Source organism: Impatiens glandulifera, chromosome 6 (assembly GCF_907164915.1).
Source record: "Impatiens glandulifera chromosome 6, dImpGla2.1, whole genome shotgun sequence".
NCBI lineage: Eukaryota > Viridiplantae > Streptophyta > Magnoliopsida > Ericales > Balsaminaceae > Impatiens > Impatiens glandulifera.
In genome coordinates this window covers 51,904,160-51,909,399 of record NC_061867.1, presented here as the reverse complement: position 1 = coordinate 51,909,399, position 5,240 = coordinate 51,904,160, and the positions used below count along the sequence as shown (strand labels likewise).

The following is a 5,240-nucleotide window of genomic DNA, read 5'->3' as shown; positions in this document are numbered from 1 at the left end:
AAAATCCAGAAAGAATAAACTGCATATTCCTTATTGTTTGCCTAAATTAAATTTGAGTATATTTGTATTGAAAGTTAAGCAATCTGCTCAATGAAATGGATTATATTAAAGTTTTGGGTGAAAGTATATAAAATTGAGATTACAACCTAAAAGTATATTTTATTTAAATTAATATATTTTAAAAAAATTATTTCTTATTAAATCAATTAGAGTTACTTATAAAAAAAATTAATTAGTAAATAATAGAAAATAAAACTACAAAATGAATATGATATAAATATTAAAATATAATAATAATTAACAAAATTAAAATTTCTAATAGAAATGATTCAACAATAATACAATTTAATGAGGTCACAACAAGAACGAACTTATTTGAGTTCCTAAACAATGAGGGTTAAACAATGAGGGTTGAAATATAACTAATTAAATTAACCGATAAAACGACATTAGTTGCCCAGAGGAGCCTAGAAAATAATTTGATTTTTTTTTTATAAATTCTTGTTTTAAATTATTTTCACTACTCTATCTATATCTTTATAATATGTATAAACAATTATAATTAAAATATCACAATAATAAAAAACCAAGATAAATAAATTCTTAAGTTCTTGAATATAGAACTAATTCCAAAATAAAATCGAATAAAAAGAATTTGAGCATAAAAAATATTATACATAAACAATGAATTGAGGTATATGAAAAAAAAACATTGGTATTTTATTATCTCTATCACACTGTACACATGCAAATCTTCTTATAAATTCCAGTCCAACAAAACAATATTACATGTAAATCTATATGGCACAAAGAGGGCTCTCTTGTCTAATTCTTTTTCCTCTAATTTTCTTCTCATGTCCAATTCTTTCATCATTGTCCTCCCTGCGAACATCAAAGGTTAATTCGACTATTACGGAAGTGGAGAGGATTATCAAGAGTTTAAATTTGTTTCCTAGTTCTACCGTCAACTCTGGTGACCCTTCTTCCCGTCTATTACCCGATGCAATGCCATCATCATTGGTCGAAAATCAATTCCACCTCCAAGCCCTTGGTGATCCAGGGACTTCGATTCAAAATTTGGGTCATTACGCAGGCTATTATCGACTTCCTCACTCGCGTGATGCAAGGTACTTGTCTTTTCTAAAATGCAACATTAACTGAACATTTTATAATGTAATTTAAGAGTCAATATAAGAGACTAAAAGATCACGGGTTTAATTTCCACCAGAATTACTTTGATTAAGGACTGATTCAAAAATTAGGATGGATACGATAAAATGAAGAAAACATTTTGGATTAACTAGGAAAAAATGAAAGAATAAAAATAACATGTAGGTAAAAGGAAGGATTAGATATGATCTACAAATATTTTCACCAACAAATATTATTAGTAAGTAAACAAACTTGAAAGATAAATAATACTCAAAAATTTATAAAAATATACAAATAACCCTATCAAACCAACCCTAAAAAAATAATTATTAGAATCGAAATAATCTAGTCTGATATTTATTTTTTGGATTTTCTTATAATTTTTTCAAAAAAACAAATTTTTTAATTAAAATTTTGAAAAAAAATACATTTTTTTTGGTTGATTAAAGATCAAGGTACCCTTAATTATTTTATCTATCTTGAATAAAAATGAATTTTAAATAATTAAATGAAATGTATTTTTTTTTTTTTTTAATAGAAAAAAATAATTATATAAATAAAATGATAGTTATATTTTAGATAAAATAATTAAAAAAATTTAAAGTCCAAATATCAATCAATCTCTCTAATCAAACAATCTCACGTAATAAAAAGCACTAAGATCAGGATTGTTATATTTTGAATGACCCTATTTTTTTGGGGGGGTTGTTATGCCAGTTTTACTTAATTAAAATATATATATATATATATTTGTAATGTATTCAATCATTCATTTACCTTTATTTGGATTTGGTGACTAAGGATGTTTTACTTCTTCTTTGAATGACCCAGTTGTGATATGGTTGAATGAAGGACCTGGAACCAGCAGTTCAATTGGTCTGTTTTATGAAAACGGTCCTTACAAGATTATGAACCAAACTCTTTACTGGAATGACTTTGGTTGGGACCGGGTGTCGAACATAATCTATATCGACCAGCCCATAGGCACCGGTTTCAGCTATAGTTCAGATCACTCTGATATTTGTACCGATCTAGAGTGTGTTAGCAATGACTTATATGACTTCTTGCAAGTCTAATTTCTTAGCTAACTTCTACAAAAACAATCAATGAATACTGATCTTGTTATTATCATATATGTAAGGTATTTTTCAATGAGCATCCTCAATATTTGAGGAACGGTCTCTACATAATAACAGGAGAATCATATGCCGGTCACTATATCCCTGCCTTAGCCTCTCAGATTCGTAATGGAAACAATAACGGAGATGGAGCTCACATTAACCTTCAGGTAATATTTATTAATTAATTGATTGATTAATTTCAGTTCATTCATCTCTGTGATGATAACTTATTTATACAACAGGGTATTGCTATTGGAAATGGATTGACACACCCTGCTATTCAATACAAGTCATTAATAGATTATGCTTCAAATAATGGACTAATCACAGAAATTGGAGTTAGAAGTGTCGCCAAATTGATACCAAAATGCGAGGAAGACGCAGCTAGATGCAGTAATCTTTCTCTTTTTTACAATATATATATATATATATATATATATATATATATATATATGTTGTTTCAATTGTCATAATCATGTTTTAAAAATAAAATTTAGATGCAAGGATAGGAGGAGGAGGAATCAGCTGTAGGGATGCATATTTTTCTTGTACTGCCATATTCAAACGTTTATTGGGATATTATGGTTATAATAGAAATGTAAAGAATGAATGAATGTTACATTTTATTTATTTTTGTTGTGAGTGTAACGATATCGATGGTGCTTACAGTATTACGACACTCGGAAGGAACGTGTGGGTGAAATGTGTTATGATTTCTCGTATATGGAAAAAATGTTAAATAAGGCATCGGTTAAAATGTCCCTTGGAGTTGGCAATATTCGATTTGTATCCTTGAGCGATATTGTTTTTGATGCGATGATTAATGATCACATATGAGGAATCATGCAGTGGAAATTCCTACACTCCTTGAAGATGGAATTAAGGTTTTGATATATGCAGGAGATCGAGATCTCATCATGAATTGGCTTGGTAATGAATTATCAAAACTTTTTTTCTTTCTTTCTTATTAGAACAACTAATTATTAACTTGCAACAAAACTATTTTAGGAATCTATAGGTGGGTTACTACGATGAATTGGCCGGGTCAGAGACAATTCAATAATACTTTCTCAGTTTCATATGAAGTAGATGGTGCTGTGAAGGGAGAACTTAAAGAATATAGACATCTGACATTCCTTAAGGCAAGAAATCAAAGTATATATATATATGTGTGTTTAATTAATGTTTGAATAATTTGTGTGATCGATCAGGTTCATGACTCGGGGGCATATGGTTTCTATGGATCAACCGAAAGCGGCATTGAAGATGCTAGAAAGATGGACACAAGGTACCCGTATGTCAAGAGAATGTCAAGAGAAGTATTACTTCAATGAGATTAGATGAATTCATAAATATATGAATATTGTTCTTTGTTACTATTCTATTGCAAATATTAATTTGCAAACTATTAAAGTGAGTCATGTATACTCTATTTAATAATATAAAATAAAATATAGATCAATTTTAAAGTTTATATTTAATTGTTTATTTTTGTCAATGGAGGTTTGGCTCAATCTTGCTTATTTAAGTATTTGAAAAAAATAATAATTATGATTTACTTACAATATGAGGATAAAATTGATCATCCAAAATAGGGTTTAAGACTCTAATTCTAAAGAAAAAAAGGACTTTCAGACCGCTAATATTTTAATTCAAAATAAAAAATAACAGGTTGCAGTTTTCAAAGACTCAAACATAAATCAAAGATGGACACAAACGATTCAAGCAAATCCTATTTAATTACATAATGAAACCAACTTACAATAGGCTTTTAACGGAATTCTGAATCTTTAGAACATTTCCTAGAACTAAATGATAACCCTCAGAGAAAACGGGGAATTTGATAAAATGATCTTCATAGGAGGGATCATCTAAAAAATAATCCTCCTAAAATGTATTTGCCCGCGACGCTTCCCCCGCGATCGCCAAGCAACGTCGGAGGACGCTTCCCCGCGAGCACTGACTTACCGACGATCGCCAAGCAACGCAGGAGGATGCTTCCCCCGCGAGCCCCGACTCCAGGAGCATAGCCGGACCACGAGACCACTGTAGCACGACGACTACTTAAACAATCTTCAATACTTTTCTAATATATTTGAGTTATTTTTCTACCAAAGTAAGTGACAGTTTTATCTTATTAATGTATTCTTATTTGTTGCTATACATATATAAGTCAATAATATGTGTCAACAATATCAATTCCAGAATATGAATGAAATAAAACACCATGCTACTAATTAATAATATAATTGGTAGAAGAAAAGAGAAAATGATACAGTTTGTAACATTAGTTAGAATGAAGTAACAACGTTAACTTACACTTACAAAAGTAATAACTAAATGCCAAAGTTTGTTAATCAGTAATAAAGGACCCTCAAAATGTGTTCCAAACAATAATTTTTTTAATCGTCATGTGTCTAGTGTGAATTCTACTGCTCACTCAGGTCTCAGGGATACTGATTAAGTAAGAATATGTCAATAATAAGTAAGCCTGCATGAGATTTAAGTTGATTAGTGACGCAAAGAGGATTTGCATTCTAATCATACAAAGCACTCACCCATTGCCCCAAAAGCCAGTTGGGCAACACGACATTCAGTTACAACATATTGAAGTTCAGTAATAACTGTTCTTCTGTCCTCTTCTAGAACACCGGTCCAGCAACCGTTCAACATAACTATGAATACAAATTACATTGAATTAGGGAATAATGTTAGATATAGATTGGGGCTAAATCAACTATACACAGTGATATCAAATGTTTCACATCAAGAAACTAAGATTTCTGAAGCTGCATCAACAAAACAATATTATCGTGTTGCGTGGGACGCAAAGGCAAATTGCGTGGTGGGACGCAAAGTGGAGCGTGGGTTGTAAAATGCAAATTTGCATGGTGCACAATTTCACACAGCATTACAAACATACCAAACATATTTTATATTTTATTTCAGCTATTGTGTTTTCAGCTA

The 5,240-nt window shown here is 30.2% G+C and overlaps 1 pseudogene; it reads left to right on the top strand.

Annotated features, from left to right (window-relative positions):
* The first annotated feature begins 801 nt into the window (after positions 1-801).
* LOC124943829 lies at positions 802-3,607 on the top strand (annotated as a pseudogene).
* Positions 3,608-5,240: the final 1,633 nt, after the last annotated feature.